The sequence below is a fragment of the Eubalaena glacialis genome, chromosome 3 (genome assembly GCF_028564815.1).
Source record: "Eubalaena glacialis isolate mEubGla1 chromosome 3, mEubGla1.1.hap2.+ XY, whole genome shotgun sequence".
Lineage (NCBI taxonomy): Eukaryota > Metazoa > Chordata > Mammalia > Artiodactyla > Balaenidae > Eubalaena > Eubalaena glacialis.
Genome location: NC_083718.1, coordinates 174,042,693 through 174,057,966, shown reverse-complemented (window position 1 = coordinate 174,057,966; position 15,274 = coordinate 174,042,693).

The following is a 15,274-nucleotide window of genomic DNA, read 5'->3' as shown; positions in this document are numbered from 1 at the left end:
CATGCTGCAACTAAAGATCCCGCATGCCACAACTAAGACCTGGCACAGCCTAAATAAATAAATAAATAATAAATAAATAATTTTAAAAAACAGGGAAATGGAAGAGAGAGCAGCCACAGGTGTATGTGAGTGTGAAAAATATATAGCAAGAGAGGGGAAGAGAACTAGAGAGATCAATATACATCATTAGATGGTGTAATCATGGAAGTCCTCCCTAAGGAGGTGACATTTCCATTGTGTCTGCTGGATCCACTTCTGCCCTATCTCCCCATGCTTGTCCCTAGACAGCCAGGGCAGCAGAGAAGGTGCCAAGCTACATATCCCTAGAACCCTGAAGGCTTTAGCTGAGAGGCCCTTTGACAATCATTTTGTATACTCTCTTCCCACTTTGTAGATGGGGAAACTGGGGTCCAGAAAGCAGAAGGGATTTACCCCAAGGAGACTGGCTAGGGCTGGAACCACACAGGGGCAGCGCCTTGTGGTGTGGGCTGGTGCTGTGCCCACCCCATACACTTGCATTAAGTTCTCTAAGGAAGGAAACTTAGAGATCTCTTTTCCTCTCCCCTTCCTTCTGCCTGGGCTAGGAAGAGCAATTAGCAAATTCATGAACTGTGAATCACCCTTCTGTTGACACTTCTACTTCCAAAGCTAATTGGTCCAATGTTTGACCAATCACAGGACCTGAACTTTAGTGTTGGGGGGGTGTGACTTGGGGATGTAGGAAGAGGAGAGAGAAGACAAGAGCAGGGGTAAACTCATAGGGTTTTTCATTTTCACCAAGACCAACTTTTAATTGTTCCAATGAATGGAGGGAATAATGACAGCTGAAGTACATCCTGAAGAGTCTTACTGGCTTTCAAATTTTATATATGAGCCTTTTCCCCCCTGTACAAATTTCCCATCTTAATTCTGACTCCAGCTGATTTTAAAAGGGAACTTACTCTGTATAATAATTGAGTCATAGTGACACACTTTCCCTATCTGGGCCTCAGTTTCCTATTCTGTAAAATGGGAGAGAAATAGGAGTCAGGCTCTTCCATTCACACCTTCTATGATTTAAGGTGGAGGGAAGGGAGAAGGGGTCCCAGGAGAGTCTTGGTCCCTACATTGGCCCCTCAGCTCTGGGACCCGAGGCAGGAGCATCCTGGGATCAGCCCACATTACTGAGTGCATTGTTCCTAGACCCACACCAGGCACTTTCCACACAGTTTCTCTTTCAATTTTCAGAACATAATCTTTTGACATAGGAGTCATCTTTCACTTTACACGAGAGAAAACTGAGGCTCAGAGAAACTAATTAATTTGAGCATGAGTTGGCCAGTGACACTTCATATCCAGGTCTGGCTGAATCCCAGGCCCATGCCCTACCCAGGGTCCTGCCCCTGAGGATGACTTGGTTTGTTCAATTACACACAGATAATCCTCCCCTGTGGAGAACACCCATTCCCTCCTCCCAGGGTTCTTGTCCTCCACCCTGCCTCAGCCCCTCATGGCCAAGGTGATGTCCTAGACCTCGTCATTACCAACAATTATGCCCCTACCCTGAGTAATTTCAATATCAAGTATCCCATCCTCCGGACACCACCTCCTGTCTCTCTGCTCACTCCCTCTAGAACCCTGACTCCATCAGTTCCAGATCTACCAGGACTTCAATCCACTGATCTTCCCACCTTTTCCCCTACTGTTCCTCGCCTCCCTCATGTCCTGACTTTCCTCCTTAACCAGCTTAGATTCTGTGGACCATAATTATAATTACTTCCTTGCATACGCCCTCAACCCCCTTGCTCCTTTCTTGTTAAATTGCACTCACCTGGCAAAACCACACCCTGGTTAATCCAACTCTGCACTTGCACCCACACAGTTGGCAGAAGCTGGAGAAAGACACACAGCCCTGCTGACTGGTCTCACTTTAATGTCACACCCACCCTCCTCCAGGGGACCCTTTGCACTGTCTCGAGATCCTACCATATGACCCAGTCCTGTCACTCTCCCATGGTCCTATAGACAATTTCTTACCTTCTCCTCTCTCCTCAATCCCTGACAACTATTCCCCCAACCCTCCCTCAGCTCTTGACCTCGCTTCCTACCTCACTGAGAAGATAGAAGTGATCAAAAGAGAATTTCTGCAGACTCTCAACACCTCCTCTACCCAATCCCTGGGTCTGTGCCTCGTTTTTACCCTCCCTCCTGCTACCTTGGATGAACCCCATTTGCTCCTCTCTGTGCTTCCCTTCCACTCATACCCCAGATCTCCTGCCTCTCACCTGCTCAAGGACTTCACTTGGGCTATTTCCCCCTCTCTACTGGTTCATTCCAATCAGTGTTGAGACAAAATTTTTTGCATCTCAGAAAAAACCACAACAAAACCAAGGAACCTCTCTTGACCTCACATCTGCATCCCCTCTACCCCATTTCTCTATATAGATCTTCCTTGACTTACGGTGGGGTTACATCCTGATAAACCCATGGTAAGCTGAAAATATCCTAAGTTGAAAATGCATTTAATACATGTAACCTACTGTTAACTAGGCTTAGCCTAGCCTACCTTAAACGTGCTCAGTACACTAACATTAGCCTGAAGTTGGGCAAAATCACCTAATACAAAGCCTATTTTATAATTAAATGTTGATTATCTCATCTAATTTATTGAATACTGTATTGAAAGTGAAAGACAGAATGGGTGTAAATGTATCGGTTGTTTCCCCTTGATGTGATGTGGTCATATGGTTCAATGGGAGCTGCAGCTCGCTGCCACTGCACAGCATCACGAGAGAGTATCAGACCCAATATCGCTAGCCCAGGAGAAGATTAAAATTCAAAATTCAAAGTACATTTTCTACTGAATGAGTATTGCTTGTGCACCATTGTAAAGTCGAAAAATTGTAAGTAGAACCATTGTAAGTTGAACCACCGTAAGTTGGGCACCGTCTGTATAGCAGAACTCTTTGAAAATGTTCATATTTGCTGCCTTCGCTTGTTCTCTTCTCACTTGAACACACTTTAATAAGGCTTTTGTCCCCACCACTAGACTAAGACTGCTTTTTGTCGAGGTCACCTGTGACCTTCACGTTGCTTAATCCAATCCTCAAGGGGTTTTGGCCCCACCGTGCAGCTTGCAGGATCTTAGTTCCTCCACCAGGGATTGGACCTGGGCCACAGCAGTGAAAGTGCCCAGTCTTAACCACTGAACCGCCAGGGAACTCCCCACCACATTTTTTTTGGAAATAGGTTTATTGAGATATAATTTACCTAATGAATTATATGATGGCTAACATATACTTCACCCATATAAAGTGTACAATTCAGTGGTGCTTGGTATACTGACAGAGCTGTTCAACCAGCACCATAATCAATTTTAGAACATTTTCGTCACCCCCCAAAGAAACCCTGTGCCCTTTAGCAGTCACTCCCCATTTTCCCCCAACCCCTTCAACTCACAGGCAACCACTAATCTACTTTCTGCCTCTGTATAGATTGCCCTATTCTGGGCATTTCATATAAATAGAATCACATAATACGTGGTCTCTTGTTACTAGTTTCTTTTACTTAGCATAATGTTTTCAAGGTTCACTTATGTTATAGCATGTATTAGTATTTCACTTTTTCTTTATTGACAAATAATATGCCATGGATATATGGATATACCACATTTTATTTATCCACTCATCAACTGATGGACATTTGAGTTGTTTCTACTTTTGGCTATTATGAATACTGCTATGAATATTCATGTACAAGTTTTTTTTTTTTTTTTTAAAGGAATTTTTTTTTTTTTTTGAAATTTTCGAAGCTAGAGAAACATTCATCTCTAGTATTTTTTTTTTAATTTTTATTTATTTATTTATGGCTGTGTTGGGTCTTCGCTTCTGTGCGAGGGCTTTCTCTAGTTGTGGCAAGCGGGGGCCACTCTTCATCGCGGTGCGCGGGCCTCTCACTATCGCGGTCTTTCTTGTTGCGGAGCACAGGCTCCAGACGCGCAGGCTCAGTTATTGTGGCTCACGGGCCCAGCCGCTCCGTGGCATGTGGGATCTTCCCAGACCAGGGCTCGAACCCGTGTCCCCTGCATTGGCAGGCGGATTCTCAACCACTGAGCCACCAGGGAAGCCCTGTACAAGTTTTTTTTTAACTTTTTTTCTTTTTAAAGAGCAGTTTTTTTTTTTTTTTTTTTTAATTATTAGCATCTTTAATTATTTATTTATTTATTTAGTTAGTTAGTTATTTGGCTGTGTTGGGTCTTCGTTTCTGTGCGAGGGCTTCCTCTAGCTGCGGCAAGCGGGGGCCACTCTTCATCGCGGTGCGCAGGCCTCTCACTATCGCGGCCTCTCTTGTTACGGAGCACAGGTTCCAGACGCGCAGGCTCAGTAGCTGTGGCTCACGGGCCCAGTTGCTCCGCGGCACGTGGGATCTTCCCAGACCAGGGCTCGAACCCGTGTGCCCTGCATTGGCAGGCAGATTCTCAACCACTGCGCCACCAGGGAAGCCCCTAAAGAGCAGTTTTAAATTCACAGCAAAATTGAGAGGAAGGTACAGAGATTTCCTGTATAGGCTCTGCCCCCACATATGCATAGTCTCCTCCGTTATCAACAAAATCCCACCAGAGTGGTACCTTTGTTACAACTGAGGAACTTACATTCACACATCATCATCACTCAAAGTTTACATGAGGGTCCACTCTTGGTGTTGTACACATACAAGTTTTTGTGTGGACATGTGTTTTCATTTCTCTTGGGTAAATATCTAGAAGTGGAATTACTGGTCATAGGTAATAAGGTAACTTTATGTTTACCCATTTGAGGAACTGCCAGACTGGTTTCCAGAGCAGCTGCACCATTTTACATTTCTCACCAGTGGTGTATAAGGGTTACAATTTCTCCATATCCTTGTCAACACTTGTTATTATATGTCTTTTTGATTATAGCCATCTTAGAAGTAGTATCTCATTGTGGTTTTGATTTGGATGTCTCTGATGGCTAATGATGCTGAATTTCTTTTCACGTGCTTATTGGCCATCTGTATCTTTGGAGGAATGTCTATTCAAATCCTTTACCCATTTTAAGTTGCTTTTTTTGGCTGTGCCATGCAACATGTGGGATCTTAGTTCCCCTACCAGGGATGGAACCCGGGTCCCGTGCAGTGGAAGCGCGGAGTCCCAACCACTGGACCGCCAGGGAAGTCCCCTAAATGGCATTATTTTAAAAAGTTATTGTTGGGACTTCCCTGGTGGTGCAGTGATTAAGACCCCGTGCTCCCAGTGCAGGGGGCCCGGATTCCATCCCTGGTCAGGGAACTAGATTCCACATGCATGCCGCAACTTGAGTTCGCGTGCCGAAACTAAGGAGCCACCTGCCACAACTAAGACCCGGTGCAACCAAATAAATAAATAAATACTTTAAAAAATTATCTTTAAAAAAATTGTTGGGGCTTCCCTGGTGGCGCAGTGGTTAAGAATCCACCTGCCAATGCAGGGGACACGGGTTCGAGCCCTGGTCCGGGAAGATCCCACATGCCGCGGAGCAACTAAGCCCGTGCGCCACAACTACTGAGCCTGCGCTCTAGAGCCCGTGAGCCACAACTACTGAGCCCGCGTGCCACAACTACTGAAGCCCATGCGCCTAGGGCCTGTGCTCTGCAACAAGAGAAGCCACCGCAATGAGAAGCCCATGCACTGCAATGAAGAGTAGCCCCCCCTCGCTGCAACTAGAGAAAAGCCCTCGCGCAGCAATGAAGACCCAACGCAGCCAAAAATAAATAAATAAATAAAAATTTTAAAAAAATTGTTGCTTTCTGAGGGTTCTTTATATATTTTAGATACAAGTCCCTTATCAGATATATGATTTGCAAAATTTTCGTCCATTCTAATTGTCAATTCTTAATCCTCATATTTTCCTAGATCTATAAATTGCATGTGACACAGCTGATCATTCCCTCCTCTTTGAAATACTTTCTTCACTTCGCTTTTAAGATGTCTTACTATCCTGCTTTTTCTCCTATTTCACTGATTACTATTTTGTGGTTTCCTCCTCATCCCCTCAACTGCTAAACAGTGAAGTGCCCAGGCCTCACTCCCTGGTCCTCTTCTCTTTTCTGTCTACACTCACTCCCTTGGTGATCTCATCCAGTTTCAAGCTTTAAATGCCATCTCTGTGCTGGCAAATCCCAGATTTATATATTCCAGCCCAGAGCTCTCTCCTGAACTCCAGGCTCATTTATCTAATTTTACGCAACACCTCTACATGTATCTTTATGGTCTCCTCAAACTTTGCACATCAAAAGCTGAGTTCTTTATTTTTTTAATTAAAAAAAAATTTATTTATTATTTTTGGCTGTTTTGGGTCTTTGTTGCTGTGTGCGGGCTTTCTCTAGTTGCGGCGAGCGGGGGCTACTCTTCGTGGCGGTGCGCTGGCTTCTCATTGCAGTGGGTTCGCTTGTTGCGGAGCACAGGCTCTAGAGCGCACGGGCTTCAGTAGATGCAGCACGTGGGCTCAGTAGTTGTGGCTTGTGGGCTGTAGAGCACAGGCTCAGTAGTTGTGGCGCACGGGCTTAGTTGCTCTGCGACATGTGGGATCTTCCCAGACCAGGGCTCGAACCCGTGTCCCCTGCATTGGCAGGCAGATTCTTAACCACTGCGCCACCAGGGAAGCCCCCAAAGCTGAATTCTTGAACTGAATTGCTCCTCCCACAGCAAATGGCAACTTCCAGTTCTTGGGCTGAACATATGTAGCCATTTTTTATTCCTTTTTCCTCTCACATCCCACATCCAATTTGTCCGCAAGTCTTGTTGGCTCTACCTTCAGAATACAGGCAGACTCTGACCCCATCTTGCCCCCCACCCAGCTTGCTGCCACCTCCGTGGGCATCACCCCCCTCCCCTGGATTATTGGAGCCTCCCTGCTGGCCCCCCTGCTATTGCACTTGTCTCCTACAGTGTGGTTTCAACCCAGCAGCCAGAGCGATCCTTTTAAAACACAAGTCAGATCATGTCATTTTAACGCCTCCATCTCACTTGGAGTAAAAGCCAAAGTCCTCCACTCACCACAAGGCTCCATGGGACACCCCACCCCCATCTCCTCCCACTCTCCCCTCGCTCATCTGCTGCGGGTACACTGGCCTTCTTGATGCTCCTCTCGCACCTCAGAGCCTTTGCAAATTGCTTTCATCTGCCTGATACACTCATCCCCTCTTAGCCACATGGCTTCTGCCCAGTTCCTCCAGGTCTTTTTCTCGGTGTGTCCTTTTCTCAGTGAGCCCTAACTACCCAATTAGAATGGCAGTCTCCCCTCCCCACCCTCTCCTCTGCTTTATTGTTTCCATAGCGCCCAGCACCATCTACACATCATGCTACACATCATACCTATTTATTGCCTGTTTGTCTGTTGGAACAGATGCTCCAGGAGGGCAGAGATTTTGTCTGTTTTTGTTTTCTGTGTATCCCAGCTCCTGGAGTCTATAAATATTCATGGGACGAGTGAAGGGATGCTTGAGGGAAGGAGGAAGGAGCACTCTTCCAGAACCTGACCTTGCAGGGAGTGGTGCAGTATGGCTAGAGACAGATCTCTGAGGAGGGACTTGAACGGAGTCCTCCTCAAGGTCGTGGAAAGTTGGTTCCTGTTTGCAGCCAAGGAAGCCTGGTGAAGTAGGAGCCAAAAGCTTGAGTTCCTGTTCCAGCTTGGCCTCTTATTGGCTGTGTGCAACTGGGTGCAAATCACTGAGCCTCGGTTTTCTCATCTGCTCATTGGGGTATTATGACCTAGTCTCAGGGCTGGCATAAAAGACCCAGTGCATGAGGGGTCCTGGCATGTAGTCAGCACTCAGTGCATGCTTGCTCTCCCCAGAAGCAGTGCTAATTTGCTAATTTGGAGCAAGGTTCAGATAGGTGTGGGTTTCTGCGGGGGGGGCGGGGGAGGAAGGAGGAAGAGAGAGTGAGACCATAGCGGCAGATGAGGCTCTGGAAGAGAAAGAGGAGGCTGAGGGCTAGACCCTAAAGGACAGGGAGAGACACCAGAAGACAGAGCTGTGAGCAGGGCACTCTCAGATCTCACTTCCCTCACCTATGAGGCAGCTCATAAAGCCCCACCCCCACCAAACTCATTTGAGCTTGTCCAGCCCCTTGGGGAGGCAGGCAGACATGACTAATGATTGATTACACCCATTTCATGGGTGAGGAAACTGAGGCTCAGGAGGTGGCAATATGCACCTCTGTCTCATCTCCCTTGCTAGAGGTAAGCTCCTCAGGTTCAAGGGCTGCCCACTTCCATTTCTGTCTCCTCAGGGCTGACGCTGCCAACTGAAAACAGGAGTGGGTATTCATCAGTGGGTTTCCAGCCCCAGCAGACCCCACACCCTCTTTTATAATAAATTTCTTGCAATATCTCTTTCCTATAATGGAATGAGATTCACAGATAAAATATCCTATTCACACACTCAAAATTTTGAAAAAAAAAAAAAATCAAGGTAATGCCCTAACTGAAATGTAAAGAAGAAATGAAAGGAAGGTAATCTGTTTTTTTTTCATGATTTAATTTTTAATTGATATCTAATTATAAAACATTACTTAAGTTTCTGGTGTATGACATGGTTTGATATTTGTATACATTGTGAAATGATCACCACAATGTCTAGCTAACATCTATCACCACATGTAGTTACAATTTTTTTTCTTGTGATGAGAACTTTTAAGATCTACTCTCTTGGGACTTCCCTGGCGGCGGTCCAGTGGCTAAGACTTCGCACTCGCCTCAGCTAAAGATCCCACAGGCGGCAGCGAAGATCCCGCGGTACAGCCACATAAATAAATTTTAAAAATATTAAAGATTTACTCTCTTAGCAACTTCTGAATTATGATACAGTATTATTAACTTTAGTCACCATGCAGTACACCCATGACTTATTTATCTTAACTGGGAACTTGTAGATATTTATTTATTTATTTATTTGCTGTGTAAATACACAGGCAGACACTTGCAAAACAGGGCTTGTCAAATTGAAATGTGCATAGGAGTTACCTGGGGATCTTGTTAAAGTGGAGATTCTGAACAGCAGGTCTGGGGAAGGACCTGACAACCTGCATCTCTAACCAGCTCCCAGGTGTTGCCCAGCAGCTGCTCCACTGGCGCTGGCGGGAGAAGGATGCTTCCTGTTCCCTGGGCCCACGCACCACTCCGCCTTCCCAGCAGGACCTCCGCCCAGGGCCATCCCCTCCCCAGGCCCGAGCAAGGGGCAGCCCTGTTGGGACAGCCCAGAGCAAACACTGCCCAGGAAAGCGCCCGCCCTGCTGCCAAGCCTCATTCCTGGCACCCACGTGGCTGGGTGCCCGCTGCCGAGGCAGCAGTTCCCACAGGAGGAGCCTGCCCTGGGGTATGGGCCACTGGGGAGGGAGGGAAGCCCTGGGAATCAACGTCTGAAGGGGTGAGGGCTTTGTGTCCCCGCCGCACTGCAGCTTGGGCCACTAAATCCCAGTGCACTGTTTTCTTGCCCTGAGCGCCCTCCCATCCCCCTGTCTTCCACTTCTCCCTCATTCCCTTTGCCCTCAGTCTGGCCTAGGCCCCTGTAATGGGGAGCCCAGATAATCTAGCTGTTCCCTATCCCGAGAAACTTTCAGGCTGGAGGCCAGCAGACGGGCAAACAGACAACTTTCACCTTTAAGCAGGTGTTCTGTCAAAGGAGGTATGTGGGAGGGAACTCATTTCCAGCCTTTTGGGTGCCAATCAGAGAAGGCTTCCTGGAGGCAGCAGGAGCGCAGCAGGGCGTGAAGGCTGTGGAGGGATGCCTTAGACAGCCCTCTCTCCCAGAGTCCCCGCCTGGCCAGGGCCTGCTGATTTGGGGCACCAGCAGGGGCATTGCTGCTGTGAGGATTCCAGAGGACCCCATTTTACGGGCTAGGGTAGAGGAAAGAGAAGCTGGGTTTGAGGCCCAGCTGTGCTGCTGACATACTGTGTGCCTTCTGGGGTAAGCCCTTTTCCTGTCTGGGCCACCATAAAGGGATGGGATCTGAGGATCCCCAAGGCCAGTCTAGCTCTAAAGCCTGCGGTCCCTTGGTGACCAATGAGGAGGATTTATCATCTCTGAGGTGGGGAGGCCAGGCAGCAGGCTTATGCAGGGCTGGAGCTGTCTCTGGGCAGGGGGAGTGGGTTCCGGGGAGACTCTGAGGTGGTCTCCCACCTGAGAGCTAGGCCAGACTGTTCTACTTTCTGGGCTCTGCTGGAAGGCAAAACATTAACCCATGACAGCAGAAATAACAAATGACAACAGGAATAACAAATGCCCCTCCCTCCCACGAGGACTGTTCTCCACAGCTTACAAAGCTGTTTTCTTGCTACCATCTCATTTGATCCTCACAAACTTGGCGTTAGTGCCATTTGACAGATGAGAAAACTGAGGCCCAGAGAAGTCAAGTCACTAGCACAAGGTCTCAGAGCTAAGAAGACATCCCAGGACTTGAACCCAGTGTCCCATACATGGTTTAGGGAAAGTTTCCTGAATCTCCTGGGTCTGAATTGTCCCTGAAGTACAACCCTTGAACATGGGGCCCTAAATTTCCATCAGGGTCATTAACTTTGGACATTAGAGCTGGAAGGCTAAATCTCTCACTGTATAGGTGGGGAAACCGAGGCTGTAGAGAGGAAGGGTCTTGCCCATTTGCCAGATAAGGTACTGGCCTCCACCCCTAGGTTCTCAGGTGAAGTTCCTGGGGCTTTTTCAGCTCCCTCTCCTCCTAGTGATCTGGAGGCCTGTGTGTGGGCACAGTGGGGAGGGAGGGTTTAGTGCAAGAATCCTCCAAATCAAAGAGGAAGCCTGACAGAAATGGGGAGGGGTTAGGTCTTAGAAAATATGCTTTGCCTTTAGGCTTTATTTCCTAAGATGAAGATGTGTCACTAAAGCAAGGAGGAGATGGTGGTGGGTTTTAATTTGGTTTTGTTCTTCACTGTTTGCTTCCCAGGCAGGAGCTCAAGCCTTGACTGCAGAGGTGGACGACGCTGAGCCAGCCCCTGGCCAGGTCTGCTCCCTTGGGCTCAAGGCCCTGGCTTTGACGTGATTTTAGTGGTGAGCCTGTGTCAGGCACAGATGGAAATGGGAGTGTGTTTTCTGTGGCCCAATCATAGCCCAACCCAGAATCAGGGTGCGGTTCTATTTGGGCCTGGGTGGAGATCTTTGTCACTGGGCTCAGGTCCAGTTTATGACCAAGGTCAGGGCTCATCCTGGGAGCAAGGAGCAGGGAGCAGGGAGAAGCAGCCCTTGGTCCCTCCCAGGGGAGACCCAGCCCAGGAGGGTGAGTCAGGCAGTCCGGCTGGGAGTCCACAGGCCTTCCTTTAGGCTCCTGGACTGGAGCAGAGGCTCTGGTGAAGGTGATGCCCAGGCTCTCTGGTCCACCATCAGGTGTGTCTTAAGGGGAGGTGACCTCCCACCTCCACCCAACATCCTCCCACCAGACAACCTGCCCACCAGGACTCTGGACTCTCTTTCTGCTGGTCCTGCTCCAGGCTCTGAAGTTTACAGAGGCAAGTGGTGCGGATCATGGTCTCTAACTGTCCTCAGGGCTCTGTCCAGAGGTAAGCTGATGAATTGGCTGCTAGCTGGGAAAAATAACCAAAAGCCCTCCACTGTGGCTGATTTCAAGCCACCCATGCGATGTCACTGCATGTAGAGTTGGGAAGAGATTCACAGAATCAGCTCTTGTAAGCAGGTAGGAGCCAGCTCCAGCACACCACTGGCTCTGTCCCAGGACAGTCCCACTGCCGTCCACAGAGCAGGTAGGGGCTCGGGTCCCACTAGCTCACAGGGTCAGGGTGCCTTCAAGGGTTTCCTGTCCTATCCTTGTGCCTGTTGGTGTGAAGGTGATGGTGATTATGATCGTGATTGACGTTGTGATTGTGATGGTTGAGGCTTCACTTGCTACCACTGACCTCTTCTCAGTCAAGGAAGTGCCTCCGTCCCCCGAGGGAAACTGCCAGGAGGTGTGTGCCCAGGAGTACGATGGCCGATTAGGTCCTCCCCAGGGCTGTATCATGGCTCTTTCCAGGACACTGGAAGCCTGATGTGGCCTTATGGACAGATGTCCTGCCATCTCCTACTCCTCCTGTGCATTGATGACCTAGCCTCATACCTCACTGAGGAAACAGGAGCCCAATGTGTGGGAAGCCCAGCCCTTACCTCTACTGACCCTATACCCCTCCCTGCACTCGGCCCATCTTCTCCTTCCCTACTCATTCCTGAGAACGAGACCCTCCTCTTATCAAAGGATGGCGCTTAGTGGCTTCCCATTGATGGGAATAAAAATCCCACTTCTTTCCCCGGCTGATTTTATTTTACTTTATTTACTTATTTATCGTTTTGGCCCTGCCACGTGGCATGCGGGATCTTAGTTCCCCGACCAGGGATCGAACCCGTGCCCCCTGCAGTGGAAGTGCGGAGTCTCAACCACTGGACCGCCAGGGAAGTCCCTCCCCGGCTGACTTTAACCTCACCTCCTCCCACCCTGGCTTCCTATGCTCCAGCTACTCGGGCCACCTTTCTGTTCCACAAGCACAGCAAGTTTGTTCCGGCCTCAGGGTCTCGGAGTCCACAATCGCCCCAGATCTCTGCACGACAGCTTCAGCTTCAGCTCAGAGTCCTTCCCTGACCGCCCCCTCTTAAGGGGCTCCCCCAGTTCCTCTCCATCTCATCCTCCTTGTGTTTCCTGCCCTGCAGTGTTCTTGTCTACTTATGTGTTACTGATTCAGCTGTCTTCCCCATTAGATTGTAAGCTCCACGGTGCAGGCACCTCATTCTCTGCTGTATCTGGTCTGTGCCCAATAAAAGGATATGGAATAAATGAATATATGTCTGTGTTTCTTCCCTCTTTGTTCTCCCTGGGTCATTGCTAGCATCTTGTTTGAATGTCCAGGCCTGGTTTCTGCTCTGTGCTGGGCTATAAATGGAAGGGGCAGTGTCCCAACTGCACTTGGCTGGAGTGCAGGGCACTTGTGGTGGTGGCATCAGAAGTTGGTAGGTGATTGCAAGGGGCTTTGGGTCTGACCAGTGTTGAAAGGTCCAGATGCCACTGACTTGGGTTTGGTTTTAATAAAGAAGGCAGCATCTCCTCCTAGCTTCATGCTATCATTACCACCAGGCTTCCTTACTGGGTGGACTTTTGTTGGTTTTTGGCTGCCCTACATCCCAACCCCCTTTCTCTTTAGGGGGAAGCCTCCACTACATGTGTCTCGATGGACATCCTACTACTGAAGTTAAGGGGACCACAGGCCCCTCCTCCCACTCCTTGGCAGATAGGACATGGGCACATGACCTGGGCTCGGCCAATTGGATGCCTCAGCCCAGAGCTTTGAATCTTGAGTGAGTGATGCAAAGATAGGAGGGTTTAGAATTCACTGAGAAAGGTGGCCTTTGGTAGTAGTGGTCAGTGTGGTGTCTGATGGTGACAGTTCTATCTGGGTGTCTTGCTGAGGGGCTTGGTCTGTCCAATGCTGTTACTTCCTTGGTTCCTGCCCTTTATCTCAGCCTGGATCACCGGGCTTTGTGTCCATTCTGGGAGCTCCCCAATATCTTTTGGTTTTTCATAGGTCAACCAGAGTCAGGTTCTATTGCTTGCACCCAAGAACTCTTATTGCCACCTACCTCCACCACTAGACATTGTCATTATCACCATTCCCATCAATCCCAAGATCAAGCACCCATCAGTTTAGCCCCATAATATTCACCAGACACCATCACCATCCATGTCTTGTGACCTCAAGCACCTCAGCTTTAACCATCCTCAGGCTCTCAAACTGTATTTGTCAGGGTTCAGTGCAGGAAACAGAAACCCTGCCTTAGTGTTTTTAGCAGGAAGGTATTTAATAGAGGACAATTGTTCCAGAGGCCGAATGAGCCACGCCTCTAAGAATGACTCCCAGAACCATACAGAACTGACCCACCAAGAGAGTCACTGTGAATTCAAAAACACGCCCCTGAAGCTTCAGTCCAGGTATCAGGAAGCTGCAGGTAAGAAGTTGCTACCACCACATTCACAATTGCCACTGCCTCTGGGCAAGCAGGAAGCTGGACCCGATACCAGAACACTGCTGCAGAAAAACCTCCTGTTACTGCAAACTTGCGGGCTGGCAGAAACAGCCAAAAGGGAGCAAAAAAACAAAAACCAAAAAACAAACCCCCAAAACCCCCACTACAACAACCAAATCATAAATAGTGCTTATTATGTGCTTATTATGTGGCCAGCACTCTTCTATTATTATCCCTATTTTATAAATGAGAAAACCGAAGCACGGAAAGGGCTGCACCTCACTTTAGCCTTCCAGATCTTGCTGGAGTGAATCTAATAAGTGGAGCCTGTTCCACATATAAACGCTGCAAGGGAGGGAAATGTAGTTGTTAGCTTTCCAACCTCCCCGTCTAGCAGGGTGGGATGGAGACTGAGAGAGCCCAGCCACAGGATCTACCCTGTAAACCATCACTACCACTGTCACCTCTCCATCAACAATATGATCTGCTTTTTTTCTCCCCGAAATAAACTCTGCTTTATTCAGATAGCAAAAGGTTGAGAATCAAACATTATATTATATTTTATTGTTTTGGCTGTGTTGGATCTTCATTGCTGCATGCGGGCTTGCTCTAGTTGTGGCGAGCAGGGGCTACTCTTGTTGTGGAGCCCGGGCTCTAGGCGCACGTGCTTCAGTAGTTGTGGCACGCGGGCTCAGTAGTTGAGGCTCGAGGGATCTAGAGCGCAGGCTCAGTAGTTGTGGTGCACGGGCTTAGTTGCTTCGCAGCATGTGGGATCTTCCCAGACCAGGGCGCGAACCCGTGTCCCCTGCATTGGCAGACTGATTCTTAACCACTGCGCCACCAAGGAAGCCCTCAAACACTATATTTTAAACCTCATTTGCACATCTTTGAAACCAGAGGGGACATCCCTGGGCCAATCACCTGGGATGACCTTGGCTGACAGACACCTGGATGAGGGAACCATCCCCTTAACCACCATCAAGTCATTACCAGCCCCGTCACCTCCTCCACCAACACTGAGCTCTGACAGCCATCACCTTTTCTGTCACTTGACAAACGTCACCATCAATGTCACTACCACCATTGTCATGATTATCCCCATTACCTCCATCCCCAGCGGCAGGGCGGTGTTGAGCGGCAATTGAGGTCACTTCCTTGCCTTGGTGCTCCAAAAAGTAATTGCTTAATTAGATGGTTGTGCTTTGAGCTATCTCCTCAAAGTAGGAAATCTTCCCAGGCTCCGATGAGGCTGGGGATGGTTTATATACTGGAGGGGTCTGCC